Source organism: Dermacentor andersoni, chromosome 11, assembly GCF_023375885.2.
Source record: "Dermacentor andersoni chromosome 11, qqDerAnde1_hic_scaffold, whole genome shotgun sequence".
NCBI lineage: Eukaryota > Metazoa > Arthropoda > Arachnida > Ixodida > Ixodidae > Dermacentor > Dermacentor andersoni.
The window spans coordinates 62540418-62566591 of NC_092824.1; the positions used below are offsets into that span (position 1 = coordinate 62540418).

The window sequence follows — 26174 nt, forward strand, 5'->3', positions numbered from 1 at the left end:
CTCTCACTGCAGTTATTTGCAGCTGTACGCACCTTTCAGTGTCACCTAGCTCTTTCATTCCAACTTGGATCAAAGGGTATGCGAACATTCTTGACCAATCCTCCAGAATGGGTATGTGCATGCCCGGATGTAAATAGAAGTGAAGCTTTCCTTCAACGCAATCACAGCAATGTCAACATTCAGCATGGTCTGTTACGACACCGTACCATTTTGTCATCATCGCACTACGTAACTGCGATATCTCACGTGAACTGCACGGGAAACAGCAACGCGAACCGTCAGACATGCCATTATGGCATGGTTTGTATTTCGATACGGTGGAGTTCAAGGCACTGATCTGTAGTACATATCAGTGGTTCAAACACGGAAAGAGCGTCTAGGTTTTGTTAGCGTGTTTCATGAAGGTTATGTCTTGTTTGCTTCTTGCGTTTAAAACAGCAAAAGATGGGGTACTAGCTGTTACCACGCTGTTCGCGCCTGTTCCAGGCTCAAAGGAACATCGTTTGTCGCTTCGTTATGCCATGGGGCAGAGTCACCAGTCACCCGCTGTGGCTACACATCGCTTCGTAGCAAGCGATGCCTTGCCACAGCGGATGACTGGCGACCGTCTCATTTTCAGCAAGTAAAATCGCAACGAAGGGCGGAATCGTTGTTTGGTTGCACTGCGCGCGATTGTCAGCCGTGGGAAGTTGGCGCGGCCTAGGCTACTCGCGCGCGGCACAACCGAACAGCGGTCTCCGATCGCGCCTGAATTACGCGTCTGTGGAGGAGCGAGTCTATGCATTTAGGGTTCGCATGTCTTATCATTAAATGGGAAGCATTTCTTGGTGAATATTTGCCACTTCGACAGTACGTATCTACCTAGCTGCGTATGCATTGCTGACCTCATGGTCGTTTCGTTAACTCGCCGTGTGCCAAAATTGACCTAGTAGGACAAGAGTACGTGTGACGAACATAAATCATCGGTCATGACATGCGTGTCATGAAACAGCCGCCCACGTCTTGGTGGTTTCGTTAACTTGGTAGGCTCCCTGCACACGTAACATCGATTCCCGCAGGGCGTGCAATCTGCGGCTTTTTTTTTTTCTGCGCGTTTACGGTCCGTGATAATTCTTGCTGCCCAGCCATAGTCGAATGTGAAAGCGTTGTGATTGTACGGAAGCCCGCGCAGCGCGGCTTGCCTTTCCGTTTGCAATGAGTGCACACATGACACGGTTCCACTGCGACAATTTATTGCGGAAAAATGCGCTGCTGCTCAAAGAAACACTTCCGGGGGGTCACTGTACATTGTTGTGCGTTCGTGTCAACGAAAGTGTCCGGGATGCATTCGTTGCGACTGTCGGACTACATCGCACGGTATCTGCTGCCAAACATTATTCCGTTCCGCATGAATGCTTCAGCGGCGTTCACGACTTGCTGGCACAACTTTACTGAAGCGATCCGTGAATTCCTGAAGGCTGCAGTAAGCAACACGGAAGATCACTTTGAATTCCTCTACCGTTCGATCCACTTTTTTCCTGAACGTCAGTTCAGGGCATTGCTTGCTGGAATCGTGGCTGTCATTGCTGACTTCATACACGCGGTCTTCACTTTGATGCTGGTAATGCTCGTCTTAGACCGGCAGTGCTTCACCCGAAGTTTGAGGTCTGCATGGGTTCCTGCGCAGAGAAAGCGTCGCTTGAACTCACAATGAACACTGTGCGGGTTTCTTAAAGCTGTCCGGCACTATGAGTGAGTTCATTATAGCACCAGTGTACAGGCAGTTACAACTTTCATCCACGAACACGTACAAAGGATGTTGAATGTTCTAATAAGGTGCTACACTCTTTGGGGATTACAATGGTCATCATCCGTCGTTCTTCGAAACTATGACCTCGCGTCTCTCCTGTCAAAGATGCAATGTCACGCCCGTGTCGTTCGTGACCACGAAGTACCGGACTCGCAGTGTTAAAGACAGGTGACGATTACTGTAGTGGGACAAGATAAACCCTATAGGGTGCCAACTTTGTTGAAGAGTGTATATTTTCGCAAAAGTTTGCGGGGTATACCGAAAGACATTGCGTAATCAGTTCACTTATCAATTTGGTTTCAGTGAGTAAACTATATATTACGTAATTAGTACGTTGCACGCGCTTTACAAGCATACCATCAAGTATTTATTTCCAGTCATGAGTAAGCGGTTGTAAATTTAGCTCTAGGTATAAAGGTACGTAAATTGAACAACCTGGATTCCCTGCTAGTCCAATATCCCCCCTTCAGACAATTAGCTGTTGTCGAAGAAACACCTGTAGTGGCAACGGTAGGAGGACATTTCTGGCGTCCAATATGCTGCAATTGCTTTGTAGCAATATGTTGGAACGAATGTGCTATTTCACAACTCTGGCGCTCTTCGTTCTCGTTGAAGCGAGGAATTTATCAGCACCCACCTCGTCTATTGCAGAACTATACGCCAGCCGTACCGCCAGTCAGCAGTCCACACCCTCATCATGATCATCTTCGGAAAGTCCTGAACGCATGATTCTCACGGAATCGGCAAAACCGACAGAAATCGCACAAATCGAGGAGAAGGTGGATGCAATGAAACAAAGCATCCAACAACTGGCAAATTTACTCGAAGAAACACGGCTCACGAAAGACTAGTGACGGAAGAAAGTAAAAACACTGGCACAACAGGAGGTGGATCAGAGACACGCAGCCTATCCACCAGTAACCCATTATTAATAGCAAAACCAACCACAGGAACGAAACTCCACTCCTAATCCGGCAATTCAATTGTCCCAGCTGAAAACGCAAGCACGGATCATCGAGGCAATACGTAAGTAACGCCACCAAGCCTAATCGCACTGCAGGAAACCGGCTACAACACACATACGACCACGCCTGAAAGCCGCGCGGAAACACTTACACCTAAAACGATCACGACAGTACAACAGACGGCAGTGACGTCGATCACGACCTATTTGAGATACTACCGCTCCAACGAAGCCGAAAGAGCCTTCTCATAGTGAACATCTACAGCCCACACAAGCAGGACGAGACGAAGGTGGACTACTTGATCACCAATAGCCAAAAACAACAGCCTGCTAACACTAGGCGACTTCAACGCGGCTCACCAGGCATGGGGCTACACGACAGACACATAAGGCACTGCACCTTACCCCCACTAAAGCGACGCAACAGCAAGTCATCTGGCACAACGCGGAGGAAACCTTGCGTAGTAATCACTGCCTACTTGCCACCATATTAAACGTTACGCGTGCAACCCGATAGAAAAGAGAACACTCGCAGCTTTTCGGAAGAGCGAGCAAATGCGCCATGAACGGTGATCACAGAGCTCCAGCATGACGTAAACACACATTCAAAACAAACCACACTCAACACAGACGTACGGGCCGTAGGCCCGTACCTTCTTCACCTGCGGAAAGTACGTCGAGGCCTTGTTAGTAGGTGGAAACACCAAGAACTAAATCGCAAATTGGAACTACGTATAGCGAAAGTCACGACAACCGCGGAATTTTATCCCGTGGAAGCTCACCCGCCACATGTGCGGACAATTGGGCAACATGTTGCAGGGAACTCTTAGTACGGTCAAAACATAGTCGCTGCTACGCGATCTTCTTGACTCCTCGCAAAGCAAAGCAGTTAGCCAGCAAGCAACTTAACCTCTCCTCCACAACCATCCGGGTTCTATGCTGTGATGTAATTACCTCACAAACTCAACGCAATACCAGGAGTCGGGCATGCAATGTACGCCGATGATATCACTATCTGGAACACCACTGTTTCCGAAGGAGATAAACAAGGCGTCCGCCCATATGCTAAACCAAGTGGTCTCCGATACTCCCTTGAGAAATCGGAAAGGCCAAGACGATCTTCAGACCACCTTCCAAATAATGGGAGTGGTCATCCGCATCACCACCAAACAATATGCGCCAGAACAAGACGACATAGCACAGCTCGTCCAGGCCCTGAATTGTCAACCGCATCGCCTATGCTGCCCCGTACGTATACCGCTCACTCCCAAAGAGAAAGGTGGCAATACACACACTTCTGCTGAAAGCATACAAGCAAACGCTCGGCCTATCACCGGGAACAGGTCACACTCAAGCTCGAAGCCCATAAAACAATAAGCGAAATCGTACACACCCACCTCACAAGCTAACGAGACCGCGCAGCCCTCACACCAACAGGAAGAACAGTCCCTCGTTTGCCACTTCACCGTCCCTCTAGCATTCACTTACAAGTCCTGAGTGTGCGAATAAACTGCTTGTTTGGTCATGTTGCCCCACTCGTGCTTTTAATGAACGCTTCGTAACCTTGTAAATACACCAGAATGTGAATATCGACGGTGATCATGTCAACGCATGACACCGGCCGTGCAGTAGAGTGTGAAAGTCACAATATTACAATCGTTAGACATATTCATGTTTTTTTTTTTTTTTTTGCCGCGATTGAACACACACAAAAGAAAGACACATAAAGAGAACACGGGCGGCACTTCCAACTGATTTATTTTGGGCTGTGACCGAAGAATATATATATACATGTCTTTTAGCAAGCACTAACTAGGCCAACAAGCAGTTCTGTTAGACATAGTCAGTATGTCAACACCGGCGCTGTTCTTGCCGGAATAACGAATGAAGAGACCAGTAGTAACGTGATGGCAATTCAACAGCAAGCTATAGCAACATAAATACAGCGGTCAACTTCTTGGTCACATGCCTATGTGAAGAAGCGGAATCCCTCACGGGCACCTGTAATGAAAAAGAGAGCAATTTGCACGCCATCAGACCAACGTGTTTATACGCATAAAAGCAACCATGTAAAGCAATGTGCCACCCTTCTTTGAGAAATAATTGAATAAAAATTGAGTAAGCATCGTCTTGGCGTTACAGAGCGACGTCAGCACTGCGTTACCGCAGTATACAATCACGCAACATGCTGGAAATTCGACGACATGACCAGTGTCGTGCCCGCAGAAAAGCAACAAGCCTTCCTTCATTCCAGGCAGGCAAGGTCTGAACATATCACATATATGCCGGTTTGCGTTAGAGTATACCTCAGCGTATAAACGAAGGACAGTCCTATTCAAGCTAAGACAACCTGAAAATAAAGGGGAAGCGGAATGATGAAACAGACCACTTTTGGCCCTACTGCTAACATGAGAAAATGCCAATCCGTGTTTAAAGTCGGTTGGCTTTCCAAGCACACGCTGAAAACACATATGTGGCAGTGCTGGTTATTACGTGCTGGGCCTCTTTTGAAGCCAGAAAGGCTCAGGAACGAAATAAAGGGGCGAGTAAAATGCACATGTATCTATACCTGAGACGCGTGCACACCGAAGGGAGGAAGACGTCATCACAGTGCAATAAGATTGCCAGGAGTTAACAAAAACACATGACTATGGCAATTCTGTACGACATAACAGGGGACATTGTCTTTCTATTTCAGGCTCAAGCTGGTTGCGTAAGAACAAAAACATACTGGGACAAAATACTCGCAACTAGAAGGCATACAGAAGACATGAGGCATATGTATACGCTGCAGTAAATATGCGGAGACGACTCAGCACATCCTAGTGGAACGCGAAGGGATTCACCAACTAATTTATCCGCATTTAACTTACGAAAGCTTTCGACAACGTTACACACAACACCATATTCGAGGCGCTGTCACATTTTCACGTAGGCCGCCACAAACACCGCTATATAGCAGATTTCCCATCTAGTCGCACAGCCATTCTAACCATCGGGGCGCTCAAATCGGACATCATCTCGATAGGGATTAAGTATCAGTACAATCGCCCTCGTCGGACTCCCGGAGCACTTCTCTGCTATTTGCAGCCTACATCACACTCTGCGCTCGTGTGTCCCCCTTCAATATTTTACTATCAATTCGTACCAACTCGCCCAACTATCAGTTCTGTTGCATCACACTCTCAACCACAGGAGGCAGTGATTACGAAATTCAAGCAACCCTACAAGCATACATCAAACCACGCGGTCTTTCCTAATTCCGGCAAAATCAGAACTCCTCGTACAAGTTCAACCAACGCCGACGCCAGTCAGAACCTCACTCTCTGTCCATTGCCAGTGGGGCTATCCTCCGAGTCGCCGGGCTCCGCATACGGCAAAAGCATACTGGACCAAAAAGGCATCTATCTGTATCTGCACACCATTCATAACGAAATACAAATATCCGCAACTAGGTGAAGCATGCCTGTGCTGCAGCGAAGATCTGGATACCATTCAGCAAACCCTAAAGGAATGTGAAAGGAGACACCTAGCGAGACCCGTATGTAAAGTACACCTTCCAGAAGCATCAACCTATCGACAGTCGAGATGAGCAAAAACAGCTTTGAAACTGGATGCGTTACAGGCATAGGTAGTGGTACAAGGTAGACAGAGAAAAAGATGATGCAAAGCGTGTACAGCACACCCGATCACCTCTAGCAGCGTAAGTCACCACCCAGACGCTACAAACAATCCTCATCATTGACGCACATCTCTACGTGAGGCCAGTGTTCAGAAAACGAAAAGTCGAATAATTATTGTCACAACAAATCTCTGTTACGAAAATCGCTCATAATAGCTGCACGTTCTAACGCTTCTCCAACATACACCCGACGGAAACGCAGCATGGCATCGTACACAACGGTTGAACGCACGAACGTGCCATGTTAACGGTTCATTCGTCCAGAGTGTGTCCTCCTCAGCACCCAAAACGAATGGTGAATCAACAGTTAACCCGAGGGAACTGTCTTAGCACTTGCCCTGAGTATTATGTAGCCTTCAGAAGACGTGTCCGAACATGTGAAACGCCAGAGCAGAATTTCCTCTCCCACGCCATGTAACCATGGGGCTATGAAACACAGACCTGACAGCACTTCCCACAGCTATCGTACACAATTTCAAAGGAAGGAATTTCACCGCTGAAAAAAAAAAAAAAAAAAAAAGGTGCCGTGATAAAGAGCAGGTACGGTGGTACGCTCTTGGCCATTTCCTTCACCGGGCGAACGCCATCTATGTGTCACGGCACGAGGCTGCATATCGGATAATCGCCACATCTCGCGGCTGAGATCTCGAAGCGCATTCTTCACGCCTTATCGTGAGAACGAGGCAAAGGGCGCAGACGCGCCCCACGGACGATATCAGTGCCATCTACAAGTTGCGCGACCAAGCTGCAGTCTACCTTATCACCGCTTCATCTACGTTGGGCACCGATCCTGTGCGTATGTGTAGCTACAAGAAAGCAAGCTTGCCGAGCCGTCCCGGTGGCCGAGTGGGTTGAGTGTCGAGCTCGTCGAGCTCGCACTCGCAAAGACCGAAGTTCGAATCCTGGCGCCGGCTGTTGGATCTGCCGCGTGGATGGGTCAGGCTCTTCGTGCCTAGGTCGCCCCTCGGATAGTTACCGGGGCGTGGAGGACAAGGAGGGATTTTGTGCCTTTTTCGGCACAATCTCCCTTCTCGCTGTTTTTTCTTGAAAAACTTTCGCGTGGTGGTTCCGTGGACACCAGTCATCCGCTGTGGCAAGGCATCGCTTTCCCCGCAGCTGTTTAGCGGTGCTCTGGGGCCGTGCCACGTAACGATTCACTGTTCTTTTCGGCGTGCGAAAAGCACAGTGGATGCACAACATAGCTCGTGACGGAACACGGTCCCAGAGCGCCGCCAGACAGCAGCGAAGCGATGTCTAGCCACAGCGGATGACCGGCGACTACTGGTCGAACGAAACAACGAGAAAACGATAGAGTGACGCAAACGAAGGGAGGCTTCGTGCCTTTTACCAGCGCTGTCCTCCTGGGTGTCGACAAAGTTGCACAATCAAGCTACCTACCAGGCACCATGTTTCGCGTCAGCCCACGACTGTCCGTTATGGCGTTATGCTTGAACCAGGTGGTGGAACAGCCATTTCACCGTTCGACGCATGTCCGGGCGCAGGCAGAAAGCCAATTTGGCGCAGCGTCCAATGCACGTGTGCTTGCAAAATTTCATTGGTATAGTCGATACGATGTGGCGACACTTTACGCGAGGCGTACCCCGCAAGCGCGGTCAGGAGAGAAAGCAACGCTCCTCGACGCACAAAGGACGCTACGGCCGGGTTTCGTCTATGCGACGCAGAGAAGGTGCTACAGACACATCGTGAACAAACGCGCGTTTATGAGCCCAGGATGCAACAAACATACCCATCGAAGTGGCGGCTCTTGCCGTGTACCGCATTCAACGTCATTCGCTAATACCATTTGAACTACGCGCCACGTGCGACTCTGATGGTAGCGTCTCTTGCAAAAGCACATCGGATAAGCTTAACCTTAAAATCCTAGAATGCGGTACCACGCCGGTTCGATGAACACCAAAACAAAGCGCCAGCAAGACGGTTCAGCGGCACTACATATAATTTCCGTCAGAGAAAAATGTTTGAATGACGAACCGGACGGGTCCGACGGGCCCATAGAGTTTCTCGCTCAAATATTCACCAAGGTCAATTTTCAATAGAATCGGGACGGTTCACTTCAATCAACGAAGAGAACAGGCTGGCTTTATGAAGCGCTATTCTTGAATGGATCACATGTATGTCATCAGGTAGTTGAAAAATCTGCGGAGTACAATCAATCTCTCTTTATGTATATGTCCAGCCATGTTCAAAACACCAGAACTGTATAGTGAGAAACTCAATGGACGGGTCTCTGCTTCCTTCGATGATGATAGCGCGCTGTTGGTTTTGGTTTCAGTTTTGCCAGCAGCAAAGCATCAATGGAAGGAGGGATTCGCTCTTAAGCATGCTTTGACGCAGACTCGGCACAATGTTCTGCTACAATGACATTTTGGTGTAGGATGGCCCAAAGACCAGTTCGGCGCAATTGGCGCAGCTGTCCAACTATATCACCAAATCATACGTACTCATCAAGGCCCCCAACCCGACACACGGGCCATCCTTCGTTTCGATCTTACGAAAGCTTTTGACAACGCCACATAGGTGGCGCTCTCAGATTTGCGCCTCGGCCGCAACATAGGAAACCTGCGTAATATACCGCAATCTAGTCGCACAGAGATTGTGTGACTAGCCACTCAAATCCGTTGATTACACTAGGGAGTAGAGACACACCGCAAGAGTCACTACTATCGCTCTTGAACATCGCCCTCGTTGGACTCCCGGAACGTCTCTTTGCCATTTGCAGCCTCCATCACAGTCTGTATGCGGACCACATCGCGCTGTGGACCGCCGGAGGCAGTGATGGCGAAATTCAAGCAACCCTACAAGCAGTCATCGATACAGCGATAGCATACATCGGACTACGCGGTCTTTCTTGCTCGCCGGCTAAACCGGAACTCCTCATACTCGAGCCTATCCTTCGAGGCCTCGGGCTCCGCATACAGGACCAAAAAATACTCGCGACGAGAAAGGCATCTGTATCCATAGAGCATTCATAAGAAAATGTAAATATCCGCAACTAGATGAGGATGTGTATGCTGCAGCGAAAATCCAGCGGATTCCTACAGGAATGCGAAAGGATTCACCCAGTGCGACCCATACACGACCTACACCTTCCAGAAGCGCTTAGAATGAAAGTGGACAGCAGCAACAATCCTCTAGAGTATTCGTGGAAGAAAAGGAGGGAAAAGATTCACACGACCGGATGCGTTACATGCATAACGGTAGTGATACAAGGTTCATAGAGAAAATGATGTCAGAATGCAAAGCGTGTATAGCACACACGATTAACTCAAATAGCCTAGGTGACTGTCTCTCGCCGCCCGGACACCAATAAGTAATGTTAGTCATTGCCCCAAATCTCTACGGGCAGGTAGTGTCGAATAATTATTGTCACAACAAATCTGTGTACTACGAACATAGCTCATAATATCCGCACGGAAACGCAGCCTAGCATCGTAACATCATCGGTTGAACGGGTTACCGTATTAGTGGCTCATTCATACTCTTCCAGCGTGTCTCCTCCTTTGCAAGCAATTTAACCCGGGGAAAATGCCTCAGCATTAGCCTTGCGTAGCACATACCCTTCAGAAGACGTCTCCGAACCTGCCAAACGCCAGATAACGATTTCCTCTCCCAAGGCATGTAGTAACCATGCGACTAATGAGAAACACACCCGATAGCAGTTACCACAGCTTTCGTACATAATTTGAAAGAAAGGAACCGTCGCGAACCACCGCTGAAAAAAAAAAAAAAAAAAAGCACGGTGATAAAGAGGAAGCGACTCAGCACGTACGGCGGTGCGCTCTTGGCCATATCCTTTACCGGGTGAGCGCCATCTATGTGTCACACCACGAGGCTGCGCATCCGATAATCGCCACATCTCGAAGCCCATCCTTCACACCTTCTCGCGAGAACGAGGCAAAGGGCGCAAACGCGCTTCACGGTTTCCGCCGGACGATATCAGTGCCATCTACAAGTTGCGCGACCAAGCTGCAGTCTACCTTATCACCGCTTCATCTACGTTGGGCACCGATCCTGTGCGTATGTGCAGCTACAAGAAAGCAAGCTTGCCGTGCCGTCCCGGTGGCCGAGCGGGTTGAGTGTCGAGCTCGTCGAGCTCGCACTCGCAAAGACCGAAGTTCGAATCCTGGCGCCGGCTGTTGGATCTGCCGCGTGGATGGGTCAGGCTCTTCGTGCCTAGGTCGCCCCTCGGTTAGTTACCGGGGCGTGGAGGACAAGGAGGGATTTTGTGCCTTTTTCGGCACAATCTCCCTTCTCGCTGTACTCCCGGGCATCAAGTGGGCGGTGCCCGCGAAACTTTTTTTCTTGAAAAACTTTCGCGTGGTAGTTCCGTGGACACGAGTCATCCGCTGTGGCAAGGCATCGCTTTCCCCGCAGCTGTTTAGCGGTGCTCTGGGGCCGTGCCGCGTAACGATTCACTGTTCTTTTCGACGTGCGAAAAGCACAGTGGATGCACTACACAGCTCGTGACGGAACACGGTCCCAGAGCGCCGCCAGACAGCAGCGAAGCGATGTCTAGCCACAGCGGATGACTGGTGACCCCTGGTCGAATGCAAGAACGAGAAAACAAGAACGAAACGAGGCTTTTGTCCCTGTGTACCATTCCTGCCCTGCCCCGAGGAATTTTCTTTACGTTGCCTGCATCAGAGACGCGGCTTGCACGAAGAATCAAATTCACCGGGCTGTAAAGTCACGTATGGTTGAAAGACCTCTCACACGTCCATAAAAAAAAAAAAAACGATCCCACGCAGTTATCTCACGAGTGAGATAAGCACTACGGTTTTCGTCTCACAGGAGAACTCGCCGTGTGGGTCGTATTTCTGCCATAGTTTCCAACCATCGGTGAGCTTGCGGGCGGATAAAATTCATCGTCCAAGCAGCCCTAGGAACCCAGTTAGATAAAAGTCGCACACCAACTGAACAAGAAGCGCGGTACCATAACACGTACCAGGATATGCAATGGCGAAGGCCGGACGACGACATGGAAAACTACAAAGAAAGCGTGTGTCGCCGAGTCCAAGGAAGATTTTTTTACGTCAACGTATTCATTGGAACCAGCATCACACAACCATTACCTATGCAGTCTCCGTGCCGTCTACGGCTGCCACAGATACACTACTTTCATTGTTCCTCCAGCGCTACAACATAGAGAAATAATCAGACTTGGCTCAAAATGTGGGGCGCCCCTGGTTACGATAAAACCACCAGTGCGAATAAAACTCGCAGAGATGAGTAACTCGGCTAACAACTATTGGATCACAATAAAATACGTGAGCTTTGTCGCTCGCAGTGATGTGCATTACCTCATGGCAACGGATGGATGCTGTGAGCGTCCCTGTTGAAACGGAGTGATGGGTTGCGCGACCAATTTTTGTCCAATGCCCTTCCTATATTTGAAATAATAGCCGAATAATTGTCAGCATCAAACTTTCTTTTTATTTGCCCCTGTTGTTTGCAGCCTCCCCACTTTTCTGCCACTAAACTTCCGATCGCCTCTTACTCATCGTCAGTGCGGACATGTACACTTTCCCCCTGGTATCGCTGAACCCAAGGGCTTCACCGAAGCCAGAGTAGCCTTCACGCTCTAATAAAACATTTCCATTGTTTCCCTAGCTGCACCGTAACAAGCACATGCTTCTTCTTCCTTGTTATTTCTTGCTTTATAATTGCGCGTTCTAAGGCATCACGATCTTGCTTTGAAAAGGAAAGAGCTTCCCTTTGAGTTATCATACATTGTTTTTACCTCTTTGGTACATTTTCCACTGCCGCTACCCATGACATTGTCTCAGATTCTCTGACTCTGCGTTTGACTTACTTTCTTGCCATGTTACTTACTATACCTGTCGTATACATGCTGGTAAGCTTCCTAGTGTTTTTCCTCCACTGTGAGTTAATGTCTTTCTTGTATGAATATCTGAACACTCTCCCAAGTCATTTACTTTCTTCCGTGTTCGTCAGTCATTCTCGAATATCAATTTACTCTGGGCTTCCCTCACTTCAAAGCTTGTCCAGCCCATATCACTCTGCACAGCTTCATTTGCAGTTTTTCCGTGAGCGCCCGATGCGAGGCATCCCACTAACCTTTGGTTGCCATAAATTCGTCATTGTACCCCTGATTTCAAGCAAACAACCGCATTTCAAGTGTAAGTCCTGGAACCATAACACCTTTCCAGATACCTCGGAGCACCTCGTAGCTATTGCATCCCCATAGTGCTATGTGTTTCATTATAGCCGCATTTCTCTTCCCCTTTACTGTTACTCTTTTTTCCTGCGTTTCCATACACCGATGTATTGACACTGTCGGTTGACTGTTTTCATTGAATACAATAACACCGGATTTTTTAACGCTACATTTCAATCCTAAGTTATCTGCTTCCTGTGCACAGATATCAGTCACGCGTTGCATGCCACTTTGCTTGTTAGGCAGCAACGCAATGTCGTCAGCATAAAACAAACCTGGAAGTTGTCGCTCTAGTAATGTACCCGCCTGTTTGTACGAGAGATAAAACCCGATATTACTACCCTCTGGCGCCCTTTCCATCCTTGCAATGTACATCATAATATAATCATAAATCGCATCATTCTCATAAAGGGTACCCCAGTCTCAAAAAACGATACAAACGACAGAGCCAAATGAATACGCCCAACAATTGGATACATTTCTGCGCGTCCATAGAAATGTAGGCCACCGTGCACACACAAAAAAGGACGCCGTGGGCAACATCCTGCAGTATGATGGACTCATTAGGCACTAAAACAGCCACCTACAGAACGCTAAGGAAAACAGCTAGCGAATTCGAAGGCACGGATGAGTAACTATTGTGGAAACTTGGACAAAGCTATATAGGAAGCCCTCCCCATGACCAGCGATCCCCTGCCTGCGATGGCGTACTAACTATGAGCTCGATGCTCCAATAATAGCGGAGGTACATGCAGCAGCGCAGTCCCTAGACAAAAACACAGCCGGAGGCAGTGATGAAATCACTAATGCCACGAAATCTCGGTCACCGAAGCCCTTAATCGAATCACAGACTTCTTTAACACGCAAGTCTAGGACACCGTCTTGGTGCCGGGGGAGTGCGAAGAGGCTAAAATAATCCTCACACCCAAACGCGCGAAGGCCAAAAACTTTCAAAAACTGCAACCAATCTTCCTCATATTCTGCTTAGGGAAACTGTAGGAGAAAGTCGCGCTAACCCGCTTAACCGCTCACGTAGAAAGCAAAACCAACTATTGCCACGCTAAATATTGAAATTTCAGGCCCAAGCATCCGCCCAAGACGTTTTCCTCATGCTAAATGACGAAGTCCTAAACACTTCAACAGGCAGCTCCGATAGAATAGCGGTAGCGCTAGACCTTAAGAGGAAGCTTTCGCTCGACCCCAACTCCGATGTGGCCAATCCAAATACATGTAAAATGCAAAAACGTTTTTCTGACAACCCTTGGACCGATTTTAATGAAATTCGTTGCATTTCGGAGATAAATTTAAATTGTAGTGACTTTTGGAAGCGGAATTTCTATTTGGGGCCTGAGTTTTGTTAAAAGCTTGTTAAAGAATTCGAAAGCTCGAAAAAGATAGGAGCACTAAGCTTACAAATTAATAGCTCTGCATGAAGAACACATATCGCGGTTCTATAAACGGCGACCATTACATCATTCAAAGCGGACAAATTCAATATGTCAATTTATATCTTACGTGAATTCGTTACGTTGTCTACAAGGGATCTGCAAATCCCGTATTTCTATATTACTAAGTTTTTTGACATTCATGTGTAACGTATCAATTTTGTCCGCTTTAGTTGTAATTCACAGAATTGTGGTAGGATTTTTCGCTGCCGAGTTAGAGTTGTAAACTTTATAGTTTCGTTTTCTGAAATTTTTCCACTTTTGCCAATTTTCAATAAAACATTGACAACCCAAATGAAAAATTAGAAGCCAACTCCCACTACATATTGGGTTTTTCTTTTAAATGCAACAAACCTCGCCAAATGTGGTGCAGTCGTTGCCGAGAAAAACGACTTCTCATTTTACATGTACTCAGACAGGAGCACCCGAGCTAAAGCTTCCTCTTAGGAAAGCCTTCGATCCCATATCTCACCAGCTCATATTACAATAGCTGCAAGGATTACACTGCGGCGAGATAGCCTACGCCTACGTACGCACTTTTCCGCAAGAGCGCACGGTCACCACAGGTGTAGACTCACTCCGATCGGAACAAATACAGGTACCGGGCAGAGGCACCTCGCATGGTGCCATCCTGTCAGCACAGCTATTTCACATGGGAATGCGCAGGCTCCCTTTGTCCCTGCAGACAATACTAGACCTATGTCACGCACTGTACGCTGACGACATTACCTTACTGGTCTCGACAGGTTCAAGTGGGCATAAGGAAAACAACCTGCAGGAGCCAATAAGCAAAGCCGAAGCCTTCACAGACACGTTGGTCATGTGCTACGCGCCGAAGAAATCCGAATTTTTTCGACTGAAAGCAAAATACTCGCGCACAGAACCAGACATCCGGCTAACGCTCCGAGAGCAGCCGATACGGGAAATGCGAAAAACTGCGACTTCTGGGCCTCTGGTTACAAAGTAACCGCAGAGTAGGTCACACCCTACTCTTGCTTATATCTACAGTACAACAGGTAGCCCGAACGATACACAGGGTAACCTCCCACAAGAAGGGATTTAAAGAAGTCGAAACGATCAGATTGATAGAAGCTTTCATATCAACGCCTCGGCACCACCCGAAAATACCGCCACAGATCGACTGGAGGCCCTAGGGTTGTACAACACGTACAAAGAGCACGCAGCCGCGGTGATAATATCCCAAAGGGAAAGACACAATATCACCATAATAGGCAGGGCCCTGCTCGAGCGCTTAGGGTATCCCCTATGACCTCAGTGCCTAAAGAACGAGCCACTCCAACGACCCGGGAAATACGGAACCGAATAATACCCTATCCAATACCAAAACATATAAATCCTAAATATCATCAACCTAGAAGGAAGGCAAGGGCTCATAATCTACGAAGGCGCTTAGGCTCGCATCCCGGAACGATCTACACGGACTAAAATATTTTGGCATGGCTTACAAGAACATCACCTCAAATCATGTATATAAGGTGACATTACTTTGCTTCTCAGTTTGAGTTGTCATTTACGCTGACCTTTACGGTATGGATAAAAAACTAGCCACATAGGCTACGGATCCAGATGATACTGTCAATCATATTTTATTACGCTACGCGGGAATAAAGATTTTCCGTTTTTGCCTTTCTTTTCTCAACATCATGCCATCGTGTGGTGCTTAGCACGCACGGGACTGGAGGGAAACAAAAGGGTGGACCGGCTAGTTCGCGCATTTCACATGCGGGCACCAACGAATCCTCTCGACGAACTTCTAACAAACTCACGTGACGCCTTGGAAAAGCAGCGACGCGACCGCCAAAAATATAGTAATCCGCACCCGGACCTTACCGGATAACGGGTTCGTGACTGGCGCCGGCTACAAAAAAACACGTACACAAATCCGTGTGAGCTTCACGCAATACATCTGCACGTGATGTGGAGAGCGGCCCACATTACGTGGGAGTGCAGTTCGCGGCCCCCAAATTGGGGCAAATATCCAGAAACAGGCAGTCGGAGACCTGGCTTTCTAGCACGGAACGGGAGAACCAACTGGCCCAGCGAGCCGCAAAGGCTAGTGGAGCCCTGGACTGAGGGCACCACCCACTCTCCCTTCAATCCCCTTCACGCAATGAACGTTTACTACTACTGTATACAGTCGTTGCCTAAGCCTTACCCTTCCAGAATGCACTCCGGTCATGCCTGAAGAAAAATCCACATATAACCTCTCTCTCTGGATAATTCCATACACTGCGAGAGAGAAAGATAAACAAGCACAATCAAACCGCGTACCTATAGCGCGGTAGGAGGCGGCCTTCTTAAGGTCTATCGTGATGCCCCGTGTTATGATCGGCCTGCAAACCTTTCCCAGCCCGCCGCAGCTGTTTCGATCGTCCTGCGGAGGTAGCGATCTTCGAACCCTTCCCGGCTCACTGCGACAAGTCGCTTTGGAGAGCCAACAATGTGCCTCTTTCGGAGAACTGGCGACGCCAGCAATGTTAACCGACCATGCACCCCCTTCGGAGAACTGGAGACCACCGCAAAATTAATCAACCATGCGCCTCCTTCGGAGAGTCGGCAAGGCCAGCAAGGCTAGCCACGTTCGGCGGACCGAGTATTGTTACTTGATTCGATGTCGCCTTCACGGTCTACTTGGAGCAAGAGGACTCCTGGAAACGGGTGTTTTGCGGTGCGTTCTCACGGGCCCCAGAATTCGTCACAGTCTGCTGACAGTCGCGGCGGCTGCCTGAGGCGCCTGTTTGCGTTAAGCCTGTCTACAAGGACCCGTTCACCTCAGCGTGTTCAGTGAAACCAAAGCGCAGATGTGAGTGTGTAAACCCTCCCCCTCAATGGCGGGTCGACTACGCCTCCAACGACGAAATTGGACGGAGGTTGAACGACAGTTTTCCCTCACCTAGGCATCTAGGGAGGACAGAGGGTTTTTAAGCAGCCGTCTTCGCCTGCTTGTTGTGCTCGTGAAACTTTGTGCTTGGGGCTTCGTCTTTCGTGCTCCATTTGGGAGTCATGCTAGACTGTTGAAATGTACCTCCTGTCGTGATGTGAATATTGTAAATAAATCCCGTACTCCTAGTTCACGATGAGCGCAAGTTCCTCCCTTCAACTACGTCTAAACCTTACACCCGTAGCCCGCAGTAATGTTGGCGCAGATGTTGGGGACATTGGCACAGAGCTTTCAGTTATGATAGAGGACAATTGTCCAATTGGTCCACTTCTCCCTCGGCACTACAGCACGGGCCCCATGTTCCTCCCCCCGTGCAGGGTAGCCAACCGGAACTATCCCTAGTTAACCTCCTTCCCTTTCTTTTCGTCCTTTCTCTCGAGACACTGAGTAAGAACAAATAGGTTATCATCCGGACGCCTACTCGTTCTTAAGTTCTCTTAATATACCATCATTTTCTGCCCATGTTTGTAGTTTTAATTTAATCGCCCGTATATTACCAAAGTAATGGTCGACAGTCTATGTGAGTGGCTTCTATATCTTTCACCCCTAACCTTTATAAGTTCGTTCTACTTTGTCGGAAACTGTCTGGCATTCGTCTATATTGTAAGCTTTCTTTCTGCGGCTTTCAACAGTTTCCTTACTTCTTGGTCCTAGTTGATTAATCAGCCTAACGGGAACCTCGTCGAATCTAGTGGCTGTGCGCTTGCGAATTTTCCCTTCGCCTTTCTTCCAGGTGAAATATCTCGTTCATGCTCCTCTTTTCTTTCTTCCTCCGGAGAAAAAAATCACCAACTGGAGAACGTGGTAGCGTTATCTTCAACCACAACGCCTCCCGAAGTGTCTTTTATTTTTTTTCGCTTCGTCTTTCATTTCGGCAGAAACAAAGAAAGGGGGGGGGGATCCATTGCTGCCGCTATTATCAGTAGACCAAACATAAACCTCATCTTTACCCACTGCAAAGCAAGGACCTGCAGTGGATATCTAATTACAACGATTACAAAGGCAGGTAGTTTCAGGGTAAGAGCTGTACATACATGTATTAACGCGTGTATAGAAAGTTAGCAAATTAAGTTTCAGGTAATTTCTGGTCGAAGTTTTCTTGGCGAATGTTAACTTGGCACAGTTTGACATACTGCACGAAATAATTAATCATATTATACAGGGTGTCTTTTTTTTTAGCTGCACCAATTTTTTTTAAGATTGCCTATGGCAGATAGCACAATTCTAACCCTATATCTAAATTACTCGATGTTGCGGCCATTACTTCTACGAGGAATCAAAATGTTCAATTGAATAATTAACGTAATTACGCAAATTAACTTTTTCATTCCTTTACGCCACATATTTCAATCTACGAAATATAGTCGCTCAGTTCGCACGGCGCATCCACTTGGAACGAATTCGCTGGACAGCACCATTTCCGAGATATTTATTTTCAAAGTGTCCGACGTTCCAGTTACTTTTGTGCTTGAATGCATAAAAGAGCAATGTCGTAACTGTAATGGCAATGCATTTCGTCAGACACATTGAAAATTAATATCTCGGAAATGGCGCTGTCCAGTGAATTCGTTCCAAGTGGATGCGCGGAGCGAATTCAGCGGCTATAATTCGTAGTTTAACATATGTGTCGTAAAGTAATTAGCAAATTAATTAGCGCAACCACGTTAATTATTCATTTGAACATTTTGATTTCTTGTAGAAGTAATGCCCTCCTCATCGAGTAATTTAGATCCATCGTTAAAATTGTGCTATCTGCCATAGGCAATCGTAAAAAAAATGTGGTGCAGCTAAAAAAAAAAGGAAACCTTGTAGTTACAACAGAAGGCCTACTGTAACTCCGCGCACTCGTTTTAAGTCGGCGTGAAAAAGATGGCGCTTCTGCACACGCCTGCATCTCCTGCGTTCTGTGGGCTGTAATACGCTTACCGACCGCCTAATAGTCTATGATTTGGTACTTCTCGAACGGTGGGGCAACGCAAACCATGAAGTGAGAAAATACAACAGAAAGGTCAGACAGGATCGAGGTACAGAAATAGATAGAAAGGAAATGGATGGATGCAAGACAACAACACTTGGTGTTCCAACTGCTGTTCTCCTTGATCACCACAGCCATCGCACGCAGCGTTGTCGGCAATATTGCATATTGGGATGGGAAAAGGCGCACCATCGCACAGGGAACTCCTTGCCACGGGCGGCAGAGTTTAGAACTTGGCGTGGGGAATGACAGAATTTGCAGTCACGGTGGGCTAATTCGTCTACATCTTGGATTCGTGTCGGCGGTTCCAAGTTGAAGACAACGCGCACGCAAAGAAATAGACGGCACACGCGCTCTTACTTCGCGGTTTAATCTGCTTCCTCAATCACAATTACGGCCGAGGCGTGTCACATTCACGACATTCTTATCTCTGATTGTGCTCGAAACGCAGACATGCCGGAAATTCGACCGTCTCCAGAACAGCACCCAAGCTTGGCGCCAAAACTGTGATTAGTGTAGTCCTTTCCTTTCCATCTCTATCCGGCGTAAAAACAGAGTAAACAGTAAAACAGTAAAAACTGCAAAGATGAACCAACCAGCCCCATTGAACACACTGCTAACACTATCTGGTGATCGCGAACTCACACGCAGAAACCAAGACGTCTTTCACTTTCCCCAGTACGTCAAGAGGAATCGGATTTTCACGGACGCGTCGCGTTATGTGGAACTGCTGCGCAAGATACCAACAGCGTGATGAGAGAGAGAGAGAGAGACGTGACGGCCCAAGTATTTGCCGAAAACTCGAGACGCTTCCTGTTCCCAGCGAAACGCACTTCAATTCCTGTCGTCCGCTCCCTCAAGCGTCTTATATTTCATAGCATCTTTCCTTTTTTATTCCTTCTTCGGTAGCGCTCTTTTTCGCTTCGTTCTATCTCTGCATCAGTCCTATACCTTTCTCGAGAGCAGAATGATTGGCGCCGACTCAGCGAGTCGAGAAATTCACTCGGAATTTCCTCGAGCAAAAGCTTCCGCCCGGAGCTGCGTCCAAAACGTATCGAGTTCATCGCCATGTTTGGAATGAAGCGTACCTTTCCTTTGAAAAAAAAAAAAGATATGATGAAAAAAAAAGAAAGATTACGAGAAAGTAGTGTTAAGAGGGAAGGCGTCGACAAAAGTGAGAAGCACCGGAAATAGAATTGGTGAACGGGAGGAGATGGTCGGAAAGCACGATATAGTTGGTGCGATGTGTTACATCGAAGTATAGTGCTGGCACAGAGGGTGGCGGATGATTTGAAACGCATTTATGGGCTCCCAAAGAAGAAGAAAAAGTACGCGTGTGACGTTATTTTGGTTTTTCTTTTTGCGCGCTGCTCTGTTTTTATCAATATTCCCTCCTTGCATAGTTGCCGCTGACTCGCTGATCGCTTTTCGCCGCCTGTTCAGGAAAAACCTGTCGCCATCAACATTCGTATATGTATACATTTAGCTGTTCGTACAAACGCACATCATTACACATCGCTAATGAGCTTTAGCCACCAGTTCGAAGTCAAGGCAAGGGTTGTCGCTCCAGCGAACGTTTCGATAAGCGGACTCGTCCCCGTCAAGATGTGACTAGGATATTTCCTGAGGTGCAGGGTGTAGTTTCTTCATTTTGCGGCGGATATTACGGGATTTTTGGATGGAACGAAATCTGCAGTTTCGTGTACTTGCGTTAGACCTAAGCATACCTCCGGTATGAAAGAGCGGAAGGGGGCGGGGGCGAGGGGTGTTGCAGTGTTTCTTTAGGTTTCAAATGCCAAAGAAGAAGCCGATAACGCAGCCTGCGTCGGAGCCCCGAAGCGGCCATATGACAAGACCGGTGCAGAATGGAGCAACATGCATCGTTATAGCGGAGACCATAAAAGTAAACTCGTGTGTTGTGAAGGCGCTTGTAACGTCTTCCGTAGGTTTCGGGCAGCACCAAAACAGAGCTGTAGTAGTTCCAAAGTGTTTGAGAGCTCGTTTATACGTATAAGTTGCTCGGATCTGCATACATGTGCGAAATATCTTGATCTATAAAGGTGCCCGCCTGAAAGTAGTGCGTGTGGTACTTGTGGATTTTATCTTGTTCAAATGGTCTCCATAGCTATAACAGAAATGTGTGCACTTGGAAGTCGTAACTGTTGCCGACCGAGGGAAGCCTCAACTTGCAGCCAATATTTCGACGAAAGGCACTGACCAAAGCAATCGTCGCCCACTGTTGATCAGTAGAGTTGAAAAGTTGCACAGCCTCTCCACAAAGATACTTGTGATGACGTTTACTTGAATTAGTGCACCTCAGAATGAGTGAAGGAAACACAGGAAATAAAAAAAAGGGGGGGGGGGGGCGCCAAGCTAAACGACACATCAATATCATTTTGCTTGCTGCTATCAACGCTTTGTATGAGTTTGTTCAAGTTCAGCCTGCCGCGGAGTCTTTTGACCTGTGCTTTCAAGTTTGGTGACGATACTTCAGAATAGCGTTCCAACACGCCAGTGATGGCATCATTCGCTTTGGTATACAAAGTACCTGTAGACAGTACGGCGAGACCACCTTCCGAAATGACGCGAACTGCAGCTCAACCTTAATAAACTGGTAAAAAGCATTGAAAACAGCAAACGAAATTCTCTTCATGCGTTGTTTAGTTTAGCCCCCCCCCCCTCCCTTATCTACTGTCTCCTGCTTTTTCTTGTGTGTCTTGTTTCCTTCACTCATTCTAAGATGCGATAATTGAAGAAAATAGCATGAAATACCAACGCGCCCAAAACCGCCATCCTTGTGAAGTTCTTCCCTTGAATCATGAGGGTGACGTTCACGCCAATTCACCAGGACTATTATTACACTGTATTTCACGCTACGTTTCCAATCACTTCTTTGAAAGAAGAATGGCGAGATTCGCACTGCATACGTACAGTCGGCATCAAAAGATTATGGACCGCGAGATGCGAGAAGAAAACGAGATTTGCGTAACCCGACGTTCGCCCTATACCCTAGTAAGCTTTTATCTGGCTACGGTCACAAACAACTCGCACGCTCACCGTTGTGGCAGATTCCCCCGCGGTCGTTAAACTTTTTGCGCCCACTCCGCATCCAAGTCGGTGAGCCGGTGTCCATTATTTGATAACGCATACTGGAAATTAGGAGTACCAATGAGACGCTATAATTGGCTATGGTATAAAGTAACGTTCGTTCGTTGAACACCAATTCACGCATCGGCTACCGCATATCGCTCAGACCTCACCAGATGCAACGAGGTATAAGAACGCACTAGTTCGTAATGCGTATTGAAGCGCAGGGACAGACAGAAGTGCCGACTTCCAACTAAATGTGTATTTCTAGTTTCACAGACACGCATACAGAAACACAAGGCCGCAACTGGCGGTCATGTGCGCATGATTTAGTGTATATGCGCCTGTGAAGCTGGAAATGAGCCTTAAGAGGAAGCTTTAGCTAGGGTCTCACTCCGAGGCTGCCTATTCAAAAATACATGTTAAACGCAGTAATGCTTTTCTGGGATAACCCATAGGCCGATTTTAATTAAATGTGCAGCATTTTAGAGAGAAAGTTAAATTCTACTGACTCTTGCACGCGAAATTTTCATTTAGGGCCTGAATGTTGTACAAGAATTAAAAAGAAATGGAAGGCTGAAGTTTACAAACTTCTCCCTCTACGTCAACAAACAGATTTCACTGTTCTGTCAACTGCATGCGTTAAATCACCTAAAGCGGACAAATTCGGTATATACATTTTCAGCTTCCATGAATTTTATGTTTACAAACGTTTTTCAAATGCCACATCAACATAATAAAGGTACACTGCAGTGTAGTGCATAGGACATCAATTTTGTCCGTTTTAGATGTACTATTAGACCAAAATATCATTTTTCATTGCTGAGTTACACAGTTGTAAACTTAATATCTTCCTTCCCTAAAAAATGTACGATTTTCTACACTTTTTATTTTAAAAAGTAGACGGTCTAAACCAAAATTACGTTTCCAACAGTCGCTACATTTTACCTTTTTTTTCTCTTTTGAATACAGCAAAACTCACCAAACTTGGTGAGCTGACTGTCGAGAAAAACGATTTCTCCTTTCCCATGCATTTAGATAGGACCACCCGAGCTAAAGCTTCCTCTTAAGCTTAACAAAGCTTAATTTATCCTTCGTGTCTATCTCATCTGTACTGTTTTTCTTATTACACCAGCCTGACAAAGTTTATAGAAGTTCACAAGACGACACAGCCCAGCTTTTCACTGGCATACATCCAGCGGACACAACCAATGAACACGGTGCGAGGAGGTCTCTGCAGAGTCACGCGCATATTATGCAAGTTTTAGGGCATTTTTAAAAATCGCCTGTGGCTCATACCTTCATTTTTGTCCTTCAGCTGGATTATTAGAGAGAGAGAAAGAGAGAAAACAAGGATAGGAAAGGCAGGGGGTCAACCAGAACAGCATCCGGTTTGCTACCCTACACTGGGGGTGGGGGAAAGGGGAATAGAAAGAGGAAGAAAGGGAGAGGGTAAGCACTGAGTACGTGTGGGAGGGACACCATACACAAGGACCCTATAAACGGTCTCTTAAGCTGGTGCACTTCAAGTACTGCACTAGTGCACCAATCGCTTTTCGAGCCAGGATTGTTAGAAGAGGCAGACATTACTAGCACGAGAGACCGAAACACACATATTCAACGAATTAATGAAATTTCACTAATTAGCTTCTCAATTACTTAACGCAAGACATTGCATTTTAGTAACTGTAGCCGGTGAGCTTGCAAAACGGTATCCACTTGAAATGAATTGCCAGGATGACAGCAGTTTAGAGATATTTCTCATAAGTGTGCCACGAAATGCATGGACGTCGCAGTCAATTTCGTGCTTCAGTGCATAAAAGAGCGTTTCCTTAAAGAAATAAGTGGAACAACAGTGAACATCTACAGCGAATTCGATAGCGCACATCTCCAGACTCTTGTCACTCCGGAAATCTTATTGCAAGGTATACGCCTTGCAATCTCGCCGGTTACAATTTGTATGTTGCAAATTGTGCCGCAAATTCGTTATTAAAAAAGCTAATTAGTGAATGTTTGCTCTATCGTTGAATATGTGTTTCAATGTCCGCCTGTCCTAGTAACCAAACTCAAGCATCACAATTGTGTCATCTGCAGCGGGCGATCTTTCAAAATTTTCGCGAAACTTATAAACACTATCATCCTGTACATCGCTCATGTTTGTACAAATAACACCGTACGAAGCCGTGCTGCTACGGATACTCATGCGTCGGACTCCTCCAGCGTCACCGAGGGCGCCTCGAGCAGCGTCATGTCTCGGGGACATTGCGCCATCTGTCGAGACATTTACAAACACCTCCGTAGAGAGGTTCGTTCAAACACGCTGCGCCGCGCTTCACACCTTAGCTCGTGTTGAATCCATTTGAAAGTTATGTCTGCGTTTGCGAGCTTCTACGGCGATGTGGATGTACATAGCAGCATCGGTAATTGTTGACAAATTAGTTGAGAGAGAGAAAGCTATCTGATAAAAGAAATGGACAATTCTGCGGGCGTGTATGTAGTCGTTTACACGCGACTCTGTATAAATAAAGGCATTGTGTATTATAACGCCCTAAGAGCAGGAGGAGTGCAGAAAAATGAAAGTCTCAACAAGGAAAAGAATACAGGGTGTCTGACGTAATCCGAGCGAATATGTTAAAAACGAAAGGCTCTTCGGAAGCGAATTGAACCGAGCGCATACTACACGCACTGGCATTTTTTCATTATTGCCTTACGACCCCAAGTACTACGATACGCATATTTGTAGAGCATCTTCAGAAACCACCGATCGAGTTGTTTCCTGTACGATGCGTCGCACGTAGTCCTTTTTTCCGGGTTGCAATGAATTCCCGCGAAATATGAAGGAAGTCACGTGACGGAACGCTTGCGCAGTGGCATCGTGCTGCGCTAGAGCGTGCGTTCGGTGGGCAAGGTCGGCTGCATTGTGACTGGCGACGGGGAAGCGGCAGGGCGTTGTTCATCTCCTCGGCAGCGCTCGGCATGCAGCATGCATTTTTGACGTCATCCGACGGGAGCCGACCTTGTTCACCGAGCGCATCCTTGAGAGCAGCACGATACCACTGCGCAAGCGCTCTGTCAAGTGGTTTTTTTTTCGTTTCTTTTTTTTTTTCTTTATTTTGCGGGCTTTCTTTGTAACCCGGAAACAAGAACTACGTGAGACGTATCGTGCAGGAAACAATTCGATCGGTGATTTCTGAAGGTGCTCTACAAATATGCGTATCACACTTGGGGTTCTCAGCCAATCATTAAAAAGTTGCGTAATTAAACGTAGTTAATTAGTGGGTTATGGGGAAAACGAATTGCCTGAGTTTACTATATGCGACTGCGAATAGTACGCGCTCGGTTCGATTCCCTTCCGACGCGCCTTTTCTTTTTTAAATTCTTGGCTCAAGTTACGTGGGACACCCTGTATATTCCGTATGTGCATGCAAGACGAAGGTGACTGTGCAAACTTTGATAGTCGAGAGCTTATCAATTAAGCCAATGTCACAGAAGAACGAGATGGGTAAATGTAAACCTTGACGTTGCTTTGAAGTAAAAGGAACAGGGAATGTGGCACGCTTCCTAGCTTTAGTGGTTCCTGGGGAGATAGAATGCATTCTGCTAAACAAGTCCCGCTACAGACGTGGCCGTCCACTTTCCCGGGTATTTGTCCGTAGGCGGTGGTCATTGCAAATGCGGTCTGTTTCCGTGCGGTCCTTTCTTCTTCTCCTAGTACAGCTCGTGCTGTCTAGCTTTCTTGCGCTATGTCTATGCGCGTCCCGCAAAGCTGGATGCCATAACACAACGGCACTACGCTGCATATTCCACCGTTGCAATGGGAAACTTGGGCGCCGCCTGGTAAACCGAGCAGCGCCGAAGGCGAAGTTGAAGTTACCTTCAACACAAAACACAGCCAGCGCCCCCGAAGTCATGAGCCAGCAGTTGCTGTCTTACGGTAGAAGAACGTGAAAGTATACGGCCACATACGCACAGGAAACGCAGAGCCAACGCAAACGCACGGGGAGGGCAGCAAAGCAAGCGCGTTGGCGTGAAATCGAAACGAGCGAGCGCCAGGCATGGCGTGGCGTGGCG

General features: G+C 47.3%; 2 protein-coding genes across 2 annotated transcripts in view; one reads left to right on the forward strand and one right to left on the reverse strand.

Moving 5' to 3' along the window:
• The window catches only part of LOC126517492 (tyrosine-protein kinase transmembrane receptor Ror-like), a 316867-nt gene that overhangs the window by 243738 nt on the left and 46955 nt on the right, over positions 1 to 26174 (forward strand). The gene's annotated exons all lie outside the window — the stretch shown is intronic.
• The window catches only part of Trs31 (trafficking protein particle complex subunit 31), a 133318-nt gene continuing 111782 nt past the window's right edge, over positions 4639 to 26174 (reverse strand). Inside the window, exon 9 of the transcript XR_008609583.2 lies at positions 4639 to 4754. The gene's annotated coding sequence lies outside the window, so the exon portion shown is untranslated. The remainder of the gene's footprint in view (positions 4755 to 26174) is intronic.